We start from the raw sequence: 20627 nt of genomic DNA, 5'->3' as shown, positions 1-20627 counted from the left end.
CGAGTGCATGTGTCCCTTCAAACAGCACACCAGGCAACTGACGGAATGGGAGAAGATATTTGCAAATGACATATCAGATAAGGGGTTAGTATCCAAAATCTATAAAGAACTTACCAATTCAACGCCCCCAAAAACAAATAATCCAGAGAAGTTGTTTTTGAAGTATTGCTAACATTGCTGGCTCTGACTCAAATAGCACTCACTTGGAGTTCTGATTGATCACTGGACAGTTCTAGAGTGCAGAGCATCTATTGTGGGGTGGGGAAAGGGTATAAATGACCACTTGTACTCTGTTCTGGCAAGCGGAGAACACAGCATGGCCTGGGCAATGGTAGCTCCCATTTATTCAGCATTTTTCTGTGTGCCGGACTGTTCTCAGAGCCTTACAGGTACTGAACATTTTTAATCCTCCAGCAACCTTTAGAGTTTTCTTTCCTTGGAAAAGCATAGTAACTCATCCAAGGTCACAGTCCTGTGAAGTTGTGGACCCAGGACCAGGATAGTTCTACCTCAATCATTACACCTTATACTGGATTTTACCTTTCTTCTAAGGGAGTGGTGTGGAAGGAGGAGAAGGCATCTAATTCCAAAATATTAATGACTCCTGGAATATACTAGCATTGATTTTGAAGCAAGTGCTTCTGATTTTTGTCTTCTCTCCAGTGTTTAGAAAACAGGAAAGTATTTTCTTTGAAATATGGGAGTCTGGTCTTTAGCGTTCTGGTTGCGGAAGCTGGCTTACGCGAATGGGGGTTGCGGGACGTCTAATCCCAGAAACACACCAGAAGTGGGCAACCAAACACCACCAGGATCCACACTCTCGTACCCCTGTTCCTCTCTGAACATCTGTCTCCTCTTCGCCTCGTACCGCGGACTAGCCTTTTCTGCTTCTCAGTTTATACAGCAGGACATGGACACTCCCAGGTGCCAGGCTCCTACTCCCTCCCTTTTCAAACCCACCTGGGTCTGTGAGGGGATATCTTGGTAATCCCTCCAAATTCTCAGCAAATGGATTTGGTTGGTTCCGTATGGTAAGGGGTTAACTCTTGTACCAGGTTCAAGGCCCTGTTATCCAAATGTGGCCGCTCCCTTAGCCAACCTGTAGTTATGAATGAGCAGTTTTCTGAAAAGGGTTGCAGGTTGGGGGTGGCAGTGGAGAAAGATAAATACACCACCTAATAGGTACCTACTACATTTAGATTTCACTGAAACTCAACTGGGAAATAATTGTTAGTCCCCCCATCCCTTCCTGAACCCATTGGCATAGGCTTGGCTTTGTGAGTTCACAGAATAAGCGATTGTCATTTGAAAGTAGGATCAGAAGCCATTTCCCCCAGCGGCACTAAATAATGCCTTTAAAAACCAAAACAAGGACATTCAACGAGAATAGTGAGCTTTATTCGGTTTCTTTAAATGGAAGATGCTCATCTTGTTCTATGAGATCCTAGATCCTACAGCCTGCCCTGACACAGAGTAGACATTCAGTAAACATTAGCTGATATTTTAATTTTTTTAAATGTTTTGTTTATTTTTGAAAGGAGAGCGTGAGTGGGGGAGAGGCAGAGAGAAAGAAAGCAGGCCAGAGGACCTGAAGTGGGTTCCGCACCAACAGCACAGAGCCCAATGTGGGGCTCGAACTCACGAACTGCAAGATCACGACCTGAGCCGAAGTCCGACACTCAACTGACTGAGCCACCCAGGTGCCCCACTGCTATTTTAATTTTTATAGAAGGCATGGAATGAAGAGTATTTAATGTTGTCGAAGTGGGGGTACTGAAATTGATGCTGTACCTTGACCTTCTCAGCACTTCTCCAGACCAAGACCTACCATAGAGGTATCAGCCGACAATACTCAGTAAAACATAATATTATTGAGGACCATGTTATCAGGACATGAAAATTTAAAACAATATTTAAAAGACCAAGATTATATAAACCATGCTGTATGTTAATATCAAATTTACAGCAAGTTCTTTAACCACGTGTGTTTCCGTCCAATAATTTGACATCTCCCTTGCTATCCAGCTTGTCCATCTCCTGGTATCTTACAATGTGTATACGTAAATTCCATAAAATGCTTATTAGTTTCTATTATCTTGAAGCATTAATGTCACAAAAAATTACTATCTCAAATTAAAAAACTAGCTTAAAATCTTAAATTACTAATATCAATCATATAGTTACTAATACATTAGTTAAGGATTGCTAATAATAGTTTTAAATGGTTTGTGTCTTGACACAGAGCGGGGAGGGGGGGCAGGGGGGAGCCAAGACGGTGGAACAGCTTGGAAGTTTTTTGTGCGTCTCGCGTCCATGAAACGCAGCCAGACCAACACTAAACCATCCTACACACCTAGAAAACTGATTGGAGGGTTAACACAACAATCTGCACAACCTGAACCACAGAATTCAGCAGGTACATGGCGGAGAGAGGTGAACTTGGGGAGCGAGAAGCCACAGCGGGCAGGCAGCCACTTTTGCCGTTGGAGAGAGGACAGAGGCTGGGGGGAGGGGGGATGGGGGATACAGGAAAAGCCCCCCTTCCCAAAAGCAGCTGGAGAGAAAGTAGAAAATGAGAAACAGCCGCAGGGACTGAACTAAAAAGGGAGAAAGGAGGAAGGAGAGGATTTAAATTCCATTAAGACCGTAAACAAGGAGAGCACATTGTCTGCAACTCTGCAGCTCCATACCTGGCGGTGCTCTGGTGGGAAGGGCGAATCCCCAGGAACAGAGTGGGTTCTGGGAGGTTCTTGGGCCACACAGGGAAGAGTGGTTCCACTGCTGGAAGGACATTTTGTAGAGACCGTTGAGGCCACCTGGTCCCAACAGACCCCAGAGAACAGCCACATTCGCTGGTGCTGGAACAAGGTCAGTAAGGGTGAAGCCTGGTGCCAGATGTGTGTTGTGATTTTCCACAGTCCCTGAGGCGCTGCTGCTACACTATCTCGCGAACTTTTTCTGGGGCGGGTGGCACCTGGCCGCAGTCTCGGGGCACTGGCAGCAGAAGGGTCCAGCAAGCATTCCTGGGTGCAGCCGACATTCGTTCGGCCATTGCTCGGTGAGACCCTCCCACAGAGGGGCGAAAAGAATCAAAGCCGCGGTCCTTCAGAAGTAAGGGGCCGGGGAAAACAGCCACATCTGAAACAAAACTCGGGAGGTATTGCCTGGGGCTTGGTCATGGACAGTGAAAAAGGAGGGGGTGGATGAGAGCTGAAGACAGAGCACGGGTGCACGATTGCTGATCAGGGAGAACAGAGGTCTGATACTAGAGACTGGGTAGCTGGGTGATGCCATTTTCACCGCTCCCGCGCATGCGCATACGCACTTAGGAGCGCCACAACACTCCACCCCAGTAGTGTAGCAGCGCCATCTAGTGTAGAACGGAGCTGTTACACTGAGCCCCGCCCAATGGGGCCAACCTTGCTCTTCAAGAACACAAGTCTCACCGCCTGCTTAGTTTATGGACTATAAAGCACTTCATAGTCTGACTTATGGGGAAAATGAAGTAATTTCAGTCCTATTTCAATCTGTTAGCAGGTCCATCTATTCAATTTTCTTTCTTTTTTTCTCCCCTATTTTTCACTTCTTTTCTTTTTCTTGGATACAGAAAGAGAAAAAATTCATTTTTATTTTCAATTTTTATTAAAAATATTTTTCTTTAATTTTTTGTACCATATTTTTTACTGTTATGTAAATTTTTTCAAATTCTATTTTACTTCCATTATTTCATCTTAGTCTACTCCAGTGTACTCATTTTTTCAAATTCTCAAATGATTTCCTTCCCTCCCCCACTTTTTTCTCTAATCTATCAAGCCACTTTCAACACCCAGACCAAAACACACCTAGGATCTAGCATCATTTATTCGATTTTGTGTGTGCATGTTTTTAATTTTTTAATTTTAATATTTTTTAATTTTAATTTTTTTCATTTTAATTTTTCTACCTCATTGATTCCTTTTCTCCCTTCAAAATGAGGAAACGAAGGAATTCACCCCAAAAGAAAGAGGACGAAGAAATGACAGCCAAGGATTTAACCAACACAGACACAAGCAAGATGTCTGACCCAGAATTTAGAATCACGATAATAAGAATACTAGCTGGAGTCAAAAATAGACTAAGATCCCTATCTGTGGAGATAAAAGAAGTAAAAATTAGTCAGGATGAAATAAAAAATGCTATAACTGAGCTGCAATCACAGATGGATGCCCTGGTGGCAAGGATGGATGGGGCAGAACAGACAATCAGCAATATAGAGGACAAACTTATGAAGAATAATGAAGCAGGAAAAAAGAGGGAGATTAAGGCAAAAGAGTACAATTTAAGAATTAGAGAAATCAGTGACTCATTAAAAAGGAACAACATCAGAATCATAGGGGTCCCAGAAGAGGAAGAGAGAGAAATAGGGGTAGAAGGGTTATGTGAACAAATCATAGCAGAAAACTTTCTTAACCCGGGGAAAGACACAGACATCAAAATCCAGGAAGCACAGAGGACCCCCATTAGATTCAACAAAAAACCAACCATCAACAAGGCATATCATAGTCAAATTCACAAAATACTCAGGCAAGGAGAGAATCATGAAAGCAGCAAGGGGAAAAAAAAGTCCCTAACATACAAGGGAAGACAGATCAGGTTCACAGCAGACCTATCCACAGAAACTTGGCAGGCCAGAAAGGAGTGGCAGGATATATTCAATGTGCTCAATCAGAAAAATATGCAGCCAAGAATTCTTTATCCAGCAAGGCTGTCATTCAAAATATAAGGAGAGATCAAAAGTTCCCCAAACAAAAATTAAAGGAGTTTGTGACCACTAAACAAGCCCTGCAAGAAATTTTAAGGGGGACTCTCTGAGGGGAGAAAAGATGAAAATATATTAAAAAATAATAAATAAATAAATAAATAAATAAATACCAAAAGCAACAAAGATTAGAAAGGACCAGAGAACACCACCAGAAACTCCAACTCTACAAGCTATAGAGTAAGAATTGGCATATTGGCAATAAATTCATATCTTTCAATACTAACTCTAAACATTAGTGGACTCAATGCTCCAATCAAAAGACATGGGGTAACAGAATGGATAAGAAAACAACACCCATCTATATGCTGTTTACAAGAGACCCACTTTAGACCTAAAGACACCTTCAGATTGAAAGTAAGGGGATAGAGAACCATCTGTCATGCTAATGGTCAACAAAAGAAAGCCAGAGTAGTCATACTTATATCAGACAATCTAGACTTTAAAAATAAAAACTGTATCAAGAGAAGCAGAAGGGCATTATATCATAATCAAGGGGTCTATCCACCAAGAAGACCTAACAATTGTAAACATTTATGCACCAAATGTGAGAACACCCAAATGTATAAATCAATTAATCACAAACATAAAGAAACTCATTGATAGTAATACCATAATAGTAGGAGACTTCAACACCCCACTCACAGCAATGGACAGATCATCTAATCAAAAAAATCAACAAGGAAACAATGGCTTTGAATGACACACTGGACCAGATGGACTCAACAGATATATTCAAAACATTTCATATCCTAAAGTAGCAGAATATACATTCTTCTCCAGTGGATATGGAACATTCTCCAGAACAGACCACATATTGGGACACAAATCAGCCCTCAGCAAGTCAAAAATATCAAGATCACATCGTGCATAATTTCGCTATGAAACTCGAAATCAACCCCAAGAAAAAGTTTGGAAAGGTAACAATTGGAGACAGAAGAACATATTACTAAAGAATGAATGGGCTAACCAAGAAGTTAAAGAGGAAATTAAAAAGTATATGGAAGCCAATGAAAATGATAACACCACAACCCCAAACCTCTGGAACACAGCAAAGGCAGTCATAAGAGGAAAGTATATAGCAATCCAGGCCTTCCTAAAGAAAGAAGAAAGATCTCTGATACACAACCTAACCTTATGCCTTAAAGAGCTGGAAAAAGAACAGCAAATAAAACCCCAAACCAGCAGAAGACAGGAAATAATAAAGATTAGAGCAGAAATTAATGGTTTTGAAACAAAAAAAATAATAATAATAATAGTAGAACACATCAATGAAACCAGAAGCTGGTTCTTTGAAAGAATTAACAAAATTGATAAACTACTACCAAGTTTGATCAAAAAGAAAAAGGAAAGGACCCAAATAAATAAAATCAAGAATGAAAGAGGAGAGATCACAACCAACACAGCACAAATAAAAACAATAATAAGAGAATATTATGAGCAATTATATGCCAATAAAATGGGCAATCTGGAAGAAATGCACAAATTCCTAGAAACATATACATTACCAAAACTGAAACAAGAAGAAATAGAAAATTTGAACAGACCCATAACCAGTAAGGAAATCGAATTAGTAATCAAAAATCTGCCAAAAAACAGGAGTCCAGGGCCAGATGGCTTTCCAGGAGAATTCTACCAAACATTTAAGGAAGAGTTAATACCTATTCTCTTGAAGGTGTTCCAATAAATAGAAATGGAAGGAAAACTTCCAAACTCTTTCTATGAAGCCAGCATTACCTTGATTCCAAAACCAGACAGAGACCCCACTAAAAAGGAGAACTATAGACCAATTTCCCTGATGAACGTGGATGCAAAAATCTTCAACAAGATATTAGCCAACTGGATCCAACGATACATTAAACAAATTATCCACCACGACCAAGTGGGATTTATACCTGGGATGCAGAGCTGGTTTAATATCCGCAAAACAATTAACGTGATTCATCACATCAATAAAAGAAAGGACAAGAACCATAGGATCCTCTCAGTAGATGCAGAGAAAGCATTTGACAAAATAGAGCATCCTTTCTTGATAAAAACCCTCAAGAAAGTAGGGGTAGAAGGAGCATACCTCAAGATCATAAAAGCCATATATGAACGACCCAACGCTAATATCATCCTCAATGGGGAAAAACTGAGAGCTTTCCCCCTAAGGTCAGGAACAAGACAGGGATGTCCACTCTCTCCACTGTTATTCAACATAGTATTGGAAGTCTTAGCCTCTGCAATAAGACAACACAAAGAAATAAAAGGCATCCAAATCGGCCAGGAGGAGATCAAACTTTCCCTCTTCACAGATGACATGATACTCTATGTGGAAAACCCAAAAGATTCCACCAAAAAACTGCTAGAGTTGATTCATGAATTCAGCACAGTTGCAGGATATAAAATCAACACACAGAAATCAGCTGCATTCCTATACACCAACAATGAAGCAACAGAAAGAGAAGTCAAGGAATCGATCCCATTTACAGTTGCACCAAAAACCATAAAATACCTAGGAATAAATCTAATCAAAGAGGTGAAAAATCTATACACTGAAAACTATAGAAAGCTTATGAAAGAAATTGAAGAAGACACAAAAAAATGGAAAAAGTTTCCATGCTCCTGGATAGGAAGAACAAATATTGTTAAAATGTTGATACTACCCAAAGCAATCTACATATTCAATGCAATCCCTACCAAAATAACACCAGCATTCTTCACAGAGCTAGAAAAAAGAATCCTAAAATTCGTATGGAACCAGAAAAGACCCTGAAGAGCCAAAGCACTCTTGAAAAAGAAATCCAAAGCAGGAGGCATCACAATCCCAGACTTCAAGCTATACTATAAAGCTGTCATCATCAAGACAGTATGGTACTGGCACAAGAACAGACACTCACATCAGTGGAACAGAATAGAGAACCCAGAAATGGACCCACAAACGTATGGCCAACTCATCTTTGACAAAGCAGGAAAGAATATCCAGTGAAATAAAGACAGTCTCTTTAGCAAGTGGTGCTGGGAAAACTGGACAGCGACATGCAGAAGAATGAACCTAGACCACTTTCTTACACCATGCACAAAAAGAAACTCAAAGTGGATGAAAGACCTCAATGTAAGACAGGAAGCCATCAAAATCCTCGAGGAGACAGCAGGCAAAAACCTCTTTGATCTTGGCCGTAGCAACTTCTTACTCAACACATCTCCAGAGGCAAGGGAAACAAAAGCAAAAATGAACCTCATCAAAGTAAAAAGCTTCTGCACAGCAAAGGAAACAATCAGCAAAACTAAAAGGCAACCGACAGAATGGGAGAAGATATTTGCAAACGACATATCAGATAAAGGGTTAGTATTCAAAATCTATAAAGAATTTATCAAACTCAACACTGAAAAAACAAATAATCCGGTGAAGAAATGGGTAAAAGACATGAATAGACACTTCTCCAAAGAAGACATCCAGATGGCCAACCGACACATGAAAAAATGCTCCACATCACTCATCATCAGGGAAATACAAATCAAAACCACAATGAGATACCACCTCACACCTGTCAGAATGGCTAACATTAAGAACTCAGGCAACAACAAACATTGGTGAGGATGCAGAGAAAGAGGATCTCTTTTGCATTGTTGGTGGCAATGCAAGCTGGTGAAGCCACTCTGGAAAACAGTATGGAGGTTCCTCAAAAAACTAAAAATAGAACTACCCTATGACCCAGCAATTGCACTACTAGGCATTTAGTCAAGGGATACAGGTGTGCTGTTTCGAAGGGACACATGCACCCCTTTGTTTATAGCAGCACTATCAACAATAGCCAAAGTATGGAAAGAGCTCAAATGTCCATCGATGGATGAATGGATAAAGAAGGTGTGGTATATATATATACAATGGAGTATTACTCGGCAATCAAAAAGAACGAAATCTTGCCATTTGCAACTACGTGGATGGAACTGGAGAGTATGATGCTAAGTGAAATTAGTCAGTCAGAGAAAGGCAAAAATCCTATGACTTCACTCATATGATGACTTTAAGAGACCAAACAAATGAATGTAAGGGAAGGGAAGCAAAAATAATATAAAAACAGGGAGGCGGACAAAACAGAAGAGTCTCATAAATATGGAGAACAAACTGAGGGTTACTGGAGGGGTTGTGGGAGGGGGGATGAGCTAAATGGGTAAAGGGCACTAAGGAATCTACTCCTGACATCATTGTTGCACTACATGCTAACCAATTTGGATGTAAATTAAAAAAAAATTAAATAAAAAATTTATATAAATATAATAAACAAACAAACAAACAAACAAACAAATAAATAGTTTGTGTCTTGGGGCACCTGGGTGGCTCAGTTGGTTAAAGATCTAACTCCGGCTCAGGTCATGATCTCACGGTACATGGGTTCGAGTGCCATGTCAGGCTGTGTCCTGACAGTGTGGAGCCTGCTTGAGATTCTCTCTCTCTCCCTCTCTCTCTGCCCCTCCCTTGCTCACGCTGTCTCTGTCTCTCTCAAAATAAATAAATAAATGTAAATAAATTTTTAAATACTTTGTGTCTTTTTGCACCTGAACTCAAGTTACAGACATTTCCCAATAAACTACAATTATGTGGAGCAGGATGAGGGCCCCCACAGAGGACATTTGTTCTTCAAGCCTGCTGCTGTCATGCTTTAGCCTCCCTCCGTCTCCGCCCTGTGGTTGGCATGGATTCTAGCAAAGGCTGAGTTAGGACTAATGGTGGCGCCTTCTGCCCTGTACTACTCGGGGATAACGATCTCATCCTTCTTGCATCCTTCCTTCATCCACTCTCTGGTCCAGGTGAAAGGAATTGAAGCCCTTCCTCCAGTGAATTCTGCTAAGGTGAAAACACTGCTGGGGTCTAGTCTTTTATACGTGGAGGAAGTCATACTAACCGATAGGTGAGAAATCAGAGCACTTGGGTACTGGATATGGCTGCCCTAAACGAGCATCTCAGATCATACGGTTACAGAAATCAAGAATTACGGACCAACCACAATCACACAAGCAGAGGGTAAGACCATATTTCTTAAGTTATAGCACAGCAGAGAACTCCTCAGGGTGCATTTGGCTCCAAATGTCCTCTTTCGTGGAGGGGCGGGGGTGGGGGGGGGCGCAGGATCAAACCATTTTATTTCAGGGCTTCAGGGAAAGGTCAAAGGGCTAGGAGGAAATGAAATCCAAAATCCTCAGCCAGGCCAGGATCTCCCCAGCTTCACAGTTGCCGACAGAAAAGTCAAAAGGCCAACATTCTATACTGTCCTTTTGGCACTTGGCCTTCTGGTAACTATTCACTTAAGGATCACCAGTGTGGGGGGCGCCTGGATGGCTCAGTTGGTTGAGCGTCAGACTTCAGCTTAGGTTAGGATCTCGTGGTTTATGAGTTTGAGCCCAGCATCAGGCTCGTGGCTGTCAGCTCAGAGTCAGCTTAGGATCCTCTGTCCCCTCTCTCTGTCTGCCCCTCCCCTGCTTGTGTGAGCGTGTGCACGTGCTCTCTCTCCCTCTCTCTCTTTGTCAAAGATGAATAAACATTTTAAAAAAATCACCAGAGTGGTGCCAGTGATGATATCAGCTTCTCATAGCAAAGGACTTCCAAGCTTCCCGACCCTGTTCACAATCTTCCTAGCTATCCTTACCTAAAATTAATATTTCCCTTCTTTCTTTTTCTTTTTCTTTCTTTCTTTCTTTCTTTCTTTCTTTCTTTCTTTCTTTCTTTCCCCCTTTCTCTCTCTCTTTCTTTCTTTCTGAAGTTTATTTATTCAGTTTGAGAGGGACAGAGACAGCGTAAGTGGGGGAGGGACAGAGAGAGAGTGAGAGAGAGAATCCAAGCAGGATCTGCGCTGTCAGCACAGAGCCCAACGGGGGGCTCCATCTCATGAACCATGAGATCGTGACCTGAGCCAAAACCAAGATTCCGCCGCTTGCTTAACCGACTGAGCCACCCAGGTGCCCCTAAAATTAATATTTTCAAGCTCAAATAACAAGACAGGCATTCTACTTTTTAGATGGGAGAAAGGAGCATAGCTCAGATCGCAGGCCACAGAAAGCCGTGGAGCACAGCGGTGGGCGTCATGGTCTGTGGGCTGTGGGGAGACCGCCCACCTGTGGCTGGCCAGCAGGATTCAGCCACCCCAGTAGCCCCACACGCCAGTGTCTTCTTCACAGCAGTGGGGCCCCCATGCCAGGTACCTGCACTGGAGTCAAGAAATTGTCCCTAGACTGAGTGCTAGGGGCCATTCTAGGAGCCACATCCTGACTGTCCCGTCTCTCAGGGGCTGTCATCTGTGTCACTTTGGCACAACGTATGGAAACTATTGCCTCATGTATTTTGTCTAGTTTTGTAAAATTTCCTCTCTGTTGGAAGGGAAGAAGAGAGGGAATTTCCAAAAAGGAAAATACTATGTGTTTACAATCTTGGGGAGTCTGATCCTGCCCTTGGCATAAGCCCGCTAGAATACAATTTTGTTATTAAAAAAAATTAATGCATTTGAAGGACAGTAATATAAAAGAGAAATATTATATTTAAATCTTGTTAGTTCAAGCTTTTCCATAAGACTAAGCTTGAGCTGTGGAGAACTATATGTGCCCTTGGCTGTCTACCTGAAGGGTACCAAGAACCCCTCCCCAAGAAGCATGAATAGACAGAAGAATTCTGAGCTCAACTTAAAACATATTTCAATTTTATGTGGATTCAGAGATTCATATTACTTGTAGGATTCAAATTAATAATTGTATTTCATCAGCATTCAAGATTTTTATTGGAAGTGTTGCTAACACAAAAGCTTCAAGAGAAATCTAGAAAGATAGAGGATCTGTCTGTTGCTACTTTAAGTATCAATTAAGAACTGGATGGGGCACCTGGGTGGCTCAGTCGGTTGAGCGGCCGACTTCGGCTCAGGTCATGATCTCGAGGTCCGTGAGTTCGAGCCCCACGTCGGGCTCTGTGCTGACAGCTCAGAGCCTGGAGCCTGTTTCGGATTCTGTGTCTCCCTCTCTCTGACCCTCCCCTGTTCATGCTCTGTCTCTCTCTGTCTCAAAAATAAATAAACGTTAAAAAAAATTAAAAAAAAAAAAAGAACTGGAGAAGAATATTCTCTATGATTACATGAAGACAGCTTTTGGATCTATAAGATGACTTAAAAGAAATCAATTCTTTCTATATTTGACAATGCAAAGTATTTTTTCTGCATAGCAGTTCCTATAAAAGAGCCCAAAGTAATGTTTAATATTTTATGTTTTTTTATTCGGCATCCCCATAATATATGCCTGTTCACTTCTAAGCTATGAAGACACAATAAAAATACAATTTTTTTTTGACGTATCAGATCATCCTATCGTCACCTTGACATAAAGTTGGAAAGTGCCCCATGAAGGCTTCATGTCTCACTTTGAGCCAGGCAGCAGCATGAAAAGGGTCTGCCTTCAGGCACGACTTCCTCCCAGGCCACCCTCTGTGGTGCAGAGAGCACAAGGTATCAGGGACTCTCAAGTCAGATTTGTTAATAACCAACCATCACAAGCCTTTGAGGAAAAACTGACACCATGAAAGAGATGTGACAATCTCTATAAATGGAGAATCTGTTTTTAAAGGCAGAACGGGGCTCTACAATACCTGTAAGTTAACATTTTTAGTGGGCTAAGAGACCATGGCACATGCAGAAAATAGACGAGGTGTTGAGACGAGATCTTGAGAGGGGAAGGGAGTTTTCGCAGTTCAAGAATTTGCCAGATTGGGCTGAGTAGCAGAAAAGACACAACACGAGAGTAAGTCAACGAACAGGAATATTGAGCCCAAAGTTCGTTTGAGAGCACAATACCGAGAGAGGGAAGCCAGGAGAGAAAGTTGAGATATATAAGACCATCCTTCAAGTTCCAACATCATTCTTTAGTTGTTTTATTTACATTGCTGTCATCTCCTTCCGGGCCGAAAATAAGTCACCTCGACCAGCCGTTTCTCTTTCCAAGATTGTGGCGCTGCACAGCCCCCCACAGGGGTCAAAGGCACCGCTGTGCCTGATGGACTGCGCCCACTTGTACGTCAACACAGAGGAGGCACCAGCCTGGCTACAGAGTCTGCGCCCCGCCCTCTTGGGTCCTACGGTCTGTGGGTCCCTCCTTCTGGACCCCACTCTGCTCCTCTTCCTTCCCAAATGCTAGTCTCAAATTAAGGATCACTCAGAGAGGCAGATTTTTTTTTTCTTTCTTTCTTTCTCTCCCTCTAGCCTCATAGCGACTGAGAGTTCTTGGAACTTTGTCCAGCGACTTCTGGGTGCAGCTTTGACACCATTTTCACTGAAAGCCCAGTGGACAGCTTTTGTGATTGCCTCCATTCAAACACATGGATAAGCAATTCATTAAAAACAACAACAACAAGAGGCCAATGTACACGAACCCTTTGGCAGAAGCACAGGGTGCAGGAAAGACTGGAGTCCCTACCTTGTGAAATAGCAAAGAGACTGGGGTCAGCGACCTCGGACCCTGGACCTTTGGCAGTTCCTATGGTTGGAGATACAAAAGTACCAAATTCTGAAGGACAGCGTACTAACTCGAAAAGGGCCAAAATGTATCAGGATTAAAAAAGTGGAGATCAGTTTGTGCTGAAGATGGGAGAAACAGCCATGCTGAGAATTAGGCCGGGAGGCCAGGCGCAGATAAGGGCAGGTGCCCAGGTCACAGGAATCACTGTTTCTCCAAGGTCACACGATAACTGTAAAGTGCTGCGAGGACTCCCATCTTGAGGAATTACTGGTCTCTTACCAGTGATGCCCCCTCATCTGCTTTGCTAGTCCCATGTGTTACTGGGGATACCCAATGCTAGGCTACCCTGTCCTCATGGACAACGCCTGTCATGGACTGAATGTTGTGTCTTCCCCAAGTTCGTTATGTCAGAATCCTAACGCTCATTGGGAGGTGTGGTCTTTCAGACTAGGTCATGGGATTGGAGCCCCCGTGAATGAGATGAATGCCTGTCTAAGAAAAGATGTGAGAGCTCTTTCTCCAGCCACCTGCCGTGCGAGGACACCACAGGAAGACAGCTGTCTGCAAACAACAAAGCAGGCTCTCACCAGACATCAGATCTGCCAGGACCTTGATCTTGAACTTCCCAGTCTCTAGAACTTCAAGTAATAGTAAATGTTTGCTGTTTAAGCCACCCAATCTATGGCCATTTGTTTTGGCAGCCTGACCTAAGGCAGCACCCAAGTCCTGATTAATTCCTGCCTCTACTAATTTCGCCTCTGAAAGAGCATCCAATCCAGAACTGACCTCTGCTTCCCATGCACCTGTCTCAGGCTCCTTCAGTGGGAGCCCAACTTTGAAAAAGATGCTTTTCTCCTCACTTGTGATGAGCGGCACTCTATGGTTCCTGTGGAATGTTCTCCCTCACCTTATTGAGTCAAGAATCTGATTTTAACAGACCACAGGCTTGTCCTAGGTGGTCTTTGGAAGATAAGGTGTTATCTTAGAGAAAACTCCTGAAGTTTTCTCTAGCTGCTTCATGAAGGGGCAAACTGTGTCCCCACAGCCTGTTTTGTCACCTTCTAATCATGGATGCACAGCTGAGACAAAACCTCCCAGGAGCTGGTTTCTCATAGCCTTTATGCTTTGGCGTAGGAGTTCCTAATATGACGGTTCTGCTTTTATCAGTTTTTGACAAAACAGCCAATTGGTGGTGGGTACAAAGTGCACTGATAAGTAATGTTAATATTAGGAAACAGTTTTTTGAGTGCTGTGTGTGTGTGCATGTGTGTGTGCACGCACGTTGTCAGCTTTGTGGTAAATGTCTGACAAGGATTAAAACATTGAAAAGTCAGAATAACCCATTAGCCAATATTGTTATTATCCCCATTTCCTAAATTACGAAACAGGGTCTGAGAAGAAGTAGCAAAAAGAACCAAGACTTGGGGCAGCTCGATTTCACAGCCATTCTTAACCAAGAAGCACATACACCTGGGTCTAAGTTCCTTGCCATAACCTTGGATAAGCTGTTCATCTCTAAGGTTCAGACTCTTCATCTGCACATGAGGGATGTTTCGGGACCTGTAAGCCCCAGACCGTTCCTCTGAACTCCCTATCTAGAAATTCAACTGCCTACTTTACTTTTTATCAGGAATTGTGAACAGTCTGAAATTTTTACTGTGGCTAGCCTGCCACGATGTCACGGATGCTAGCAGAAAACAAGGTATTTAGGTCAGAAGCGAAGGACTTTATTACTAACGGCACAACAAATAGCGTGAACTTCATGTTCACGTTGCTTCCCCCATTCCCCAGGTACCATGAAGGTAACATGGGGCAGCCCTGGCCGATGCTGTGCACACGGCTGGCTTGCATTTCAGAGGATCCCTGAGACTAGGGACCCCAAGTGTTTTATAATGGACAGTAAGTCTGGTTGAACTTTTCCTAGAGGGAGACATTATCATCATTATTATACGGGACAAGAAGCAAACCTGTCATCTGTTCTGGAAAGAGATACTCTTTCAATATTTTAAGGATATTCACTATATAAACATCCTTGAAAAGACAGTCTGGAACAAAGACTTTCAATGCCTCTACACACAAGATGTGCAGAAATAGAAAGATCTGTGAAGAGAACCATCTCCCGTAGTATCTACTCCTTATTTCTATATTCTCCTGGCTTCTTGTGAATTTTCCTTCAAGTAAGAAACTCTGACCAATAGAGGCTAGGAGCAAATCCATTCCTGTGGTCTCATATAGCATTTAAAGTTACTATCAATAGGACCTAAGCAGCAGGATGAGGCCATCTTGTGGTATTAAACTCAGCCATGCCCTCTAGGGTCCTAGACCCAACCAGTTGAACAAATCTTATACACCATTATTATCATTAAGGTTCTGTACTGACCTTTCCATGGGGTGCAAGGCATTAACCCAGGTGTAGCAGGATGTATTTGTGATTGCACAGCCTTTGCCTTGGTCCTCAAGGAAGGAGTCTAGGGTATTTCTGACATCCATAATAACCCCAGGCAGTGGGTTTAGGCTGGCCTGACGGCTTCCCCCGGCCAAACTGGTGATCAGTCCATTAAAGTCAGGAACAAGTTTTGTACCACCTTTCATGACTAGATGACTCCCATTTAGGGAAAACTGTCTGCAATATGTGCATACGTAATAAGTCAGTTATTCTTCTGAAATACTCTCCTGAGTAACCGAAGAGTAGCCTTATTGTAGGTAGATCCCTGCAATCATCTTAGGGCTACATGACATCTTGGTGGTGTATCCTTAAACACTTGAAGGTCTCTTAGGCCCACCCCAAAAATACAAGTCCATATGTTTTCAGGAAGGAGGCAAATTAGTGCCTGAATTACACACAAAGAGTGCAGTGCCAGAGGTCCACGTGGGGCCCCTAGAAAGAAAGTGCTTGTTGGAAACCCCCAAGTGAAGCCCACATCTGTGGAAGGGCAAAGGTTAAGTGCCTCCAGGGTGACTTCCTGGCAGGCTGGTAAATCCTAGAGTTCCCAGCTCGGTTTCAGTCATTAAAGCTATCCCTTGTTTTACTGAAGGCCCAGCTTGTCTGGTGTGTCCATACCACCAACCAGCAGCATTTGTCTATCCCATGTAACGACTAAGTGACATTTACAAGAATAGGGGTGGGGAAGATGTCCATAGGTGCTGACAGATGTTCTGCATGGAAGGTGCGGGAGCTGGGGCCATCACCTGCTGTTTCCGGCAGCCTCCTCTGTCCAGTTAAAATAAATGGCAATCAAATCATGATCAGAGCTATCTGGCAGGGAATAGCAGACCCAGCAGTCAGTTAAATTTAAGGGGCTTGCCAAAGTTTAGGAGGGCCACACTAGGACATTTTTCTTTGTGAGGAAGGTTCAGGGGCAGTTATGAAGATAAGGATTATTAATATCTCTCCCTCCCCCATTCCTCGTAGGGTCAAGAATACTCACTCCACACACCTACACCCCTGGCCCTGTATGTGGGTGTTGCTTTCTTTCCACCAACCACAAAATCGGTGAGTAGCTATAACTTCACCTTTTCCCATCATCCTACTCCCACCCAGACCTTTTGTCTCCAATGGCCATGTGCAACGGGGACAAAGGCATCTTTAAAAACTTACAGAAACGTATTATGCTCCATCACCTTGGCCCACATGGGCCACTATAAAGGGACTCTGTGAACAGTGTACTCAGATGAGTGGTCATTATCTTCAGAAAGGCAGGAGCTATAGTAGATCCAGGAACCAAGAAAGCAAGAATGAATGGACCATCAGAATAATGGAACACCAACCCCTTCTCATCTTTGGTTTGAATCCTCAAGATCCAATTTCTCATCAGAATTTTAATGTTGGCCTCATCTGACTCACTTGCCCACCCCTGGGCCAGCTGGCAGTTCTACCAAGCACTGGAATTGAGGAGGACAGTACCTTGGAGGAAGAAGAAAAGAATATTTGTCAGGTAAACCCAACAAATGGCCATTATAGGAAGTTATGCCTTTTGTCATGGTTCTCCATTAGCATCTTCTTGACTATTAAGACAAAAACAAATTACTCAGGACACATACTAAAGGCAGTAGTGAAGATTTTATTCAAGGGATGCTACTACCATGGGATTTTGTAATATGGGAGAGATCTGGCTCAACTCTGAATAGAGCAAGGACAAGTGGAGATTTATAGCCAAAGAGCATAGTGAGAGTCATTGGATGGAAAGTTAAGAGGGAACATCGGGAGTAAGAGTCAGGGGATTCTGGCTCAACCAATGGGACAGGATTATTGCTGAAGGCAGGCCATGGTCATAAAATATTGAAGGTGGGGGGATAAGGAATTTGATCAGGTATCAAGGGCAGAGTAGGAGATTTCTGATAAATTGACTCGGCAGGATTCTTGTTAAAACTGGACTAAGCAGGCAGAGTCCAAGGTCAGGGTCTGGGCAGAAAGTGGACTCAGAGGAACCTGACTCAAGTTTGGTCAAGGAGAAAGTCTTTGTCATGCACGCCTCATCATATTTTCTGTAGTCGCACATTTCACTAATTCTTTTATCAAACATTCAGTGAACAAGAAACATTAAAAAAATAACTATAATAGTAACAACAACGGATGTAAGCACTGTAGCAGAGACAAGGGCAATGTGGGAATCCGCCTCATCAGGTGCATGATGCATGATGCCATGACTGAGTTACTGCCACCACTTGACTGAATTGTTGAAATTAAGATGTAGCATAACTCACAACATGCTCTGAGTGGAAGAACATGTGGACTTGCTGGCAAGCCCAACTACTTGCACTGTCCAAATACTGTGGCCAGCAGCCACGTGTGGCTATTGACCACTTGAAAGGTGGCCAGTTCAAACTGAGAAATGCTGTAAATGTAAAATACACACTGGCTCTCAAAGACGTGTTATGACCAAACGTCAGACAGTATCGCGACCCTGAGATTGCAGACATTGCAAGTCATCTACAACCAAGTGGACCCGAGATGGGAGAGATCAACCTGAAAGTCCACGGTGTCAGAACACGGGGGAAGAAATACGTATAATTCTGGAGTGAGTACTGAGGCCAGTCAGGACGACTCTTTTTGCGGTTCTGGTCACGGACACAGAGAATTCACTGGGGATGACATCTGTGTGCCTCACATTTTCAAAGGAAAATTATCAAAATGCATACAGACCACAGCCATAGGTTAATTATGAGTGAAATGTATTCAGACCTACCCCAGTCCAGTAAAATGTGTCCTGTCATGGCTTAGCCCCTCAATTTTGCTCTTTGGCTTCTCTTGTTCTTGAAATCCCAACACAAATCCCAGCCCTTGCCTGACGACCATGAACTACCTCACTATCAAAGGCCATGCTGACTCATTGAAAACAACTTAATCTTGACTGATGTTTCAGGTGCTGCTCTAGGGGCAGGTGACACAGCAGTGAACAAACAGGTAACAATCTTGCTCTCATGGAGCCTCCGTTGTATTCAGGGGAAAATCCTTTCTTTATCAACATGAATAGACTTCTGATGGGTGTTATTTAGACTTTCAGCTTTTTTTCTTGGAGATATCTCAGGTGATCATCTTGGAGGTGGTTCTTCTGAAAATTCCCTTGGAGGACTGATTCGACCTTCTGAGTCGAAGACAGGAGTAACAGGTTAAGGTGACACTGTCACTCTTGCGTTAAGAAAAAGGATCACAATGCTTGAAACACAGATATGCTGTTCAGCTGTCAAAAAGTCCACAAGGCTGCCAAATGCGTGTGGCCAACTAATGGAACCTGTCTTTTGAGGGGTTATCATCCTGAAGAGCAATCCCTCTAGTTAATGATTCTCCTTGAATCATTAACAATTAATGATTAATAACTGTTAATCATTAACAATTAATTAACAAGGCTTGACAATGGCCTTGATTCATGATGTCTAAGTAATTGCACAAATTCAGAAAAATGCACTGGTCTCTTACATTTCCATGATACAATCAAGGATATTGTTGTTCTATTAAAATTTTGTGTATAGAGCGGTAATGTATAGAATTGCTAACTCGTGATGTGGTACAGGTGAGACTAAACTAACGTTGTGCGTCAGCTATACTTACATAAAAAAAGAAAATTTGTGTGTGTGTGTGGAGTCACCTGGTTAACAATTCTATATCAGTGTCCAGGTAACAAGGTAAACATGTAACAATTTATTTATGCTTCTGGGAGTAAGCTGAATTGTGATCAATGAGTCAGCTGGGTTCTGGTAACTACCTATTTATATGGAATAATAGAGATATTAGAGGGTAAAAGCCTTCTGAGGAGGTTGATGATTTATATATTTAATAACATCTTGACAGGTATAAATTGCAATTTGTGAAAACAAATAATAAATTGCAATTTGTGCTTGGTGATAAGATTTTCTCTTTCCCTTGGCAAGTCAACAGGATTAAAAAGTAACTAGAGTGAGCCCATTGTTTTTCTTAAATGTTTACAGAGCTATGAAACTCTCAAGCTTTCTTTACTAGACAGGATAAGATATATTTGGGATAACGTGTAGAATGATTTATATTGCTAAAAGAGGTTACAAAATGAGAAATGTCAGTTTGAAGAAAGCACGTTTTTATAACCAACAGATCAACTAGGCTAGAGATTAAGAAGTGCTGTGCTCAGGGTAAAAAAAAAGTGATAACTTCATTGACTGGTCAAACTTGATCCATATTTCTCCCCCTTTGTTCCACAGACCATCTTCATTAGCACACGGCACTTCCCATAATTGCATTCAGAAAATCAGTTAACAGAACTGGGCTACTAGGATTGCTTTTAAACCCCAAGCCCATCTGCACACCATGCCTGTCATCTTCTGGTAACTGACCACATTCTTGAATCTGCTTGTCACACAAGAGTGGGAAATATTGCTCAGGACCTGCTCTTCCTCCACGATCTTCGGCTCCCTTTCTCCAGTGTTTTTTTGTTTTTTTTTTGTTTTTTCCTGATGTTTATTTATTTATTTTGAAAGAGAGCACATGAGCAGAGGAGAGGGACAGAGAGAGGGGGAGAGAGAATCTCTCTCAACGTGGGGCTCAATCCCACGACTGTGAGATCATGACCTGAGCCGAAATCAAGAGTCAGATGCTCGGGGTACCTGGGTGGGTCAGTCAGTTAAGTGTCCGACTCTTGGGTTTCGGCTCAGGTCATGATCTCATGGTTCATGAGTTCGAGCCCCACATCAGGTTTAGCGCTGACGGTGCAGAGTCTGCTTGGGATTCTCTCTCTCTGCCCCTCCCCTCCCCCTCAAAATAAATAAATTTTAAAAAGGAAAAAGAGTTGGATGCTCAATTGACTGAGCCACCCAGGTGCCCCTCCCTTTCCCCACTCTTATCTCACACTTAACAACTTGGCCACGCCAGATAATTTCACCAATTTCC

The sequence above is a fragment of the Panthera tigris genome, chromosome D2, assembly GCF_018350195.1.
Source record: "Panthera tigris isolate Pti1 chromosome D2, P.tigris_Pti1_mat1.1, whole genome shotgun sequence".
NCBI lineage: Eukaryota > Metazoa > Chordata > Mammalia > Carnivora > Felidae > Panthera > Panthera tigris.
This window is presented reverse-complemented; position numbering follows the sequence as displayed.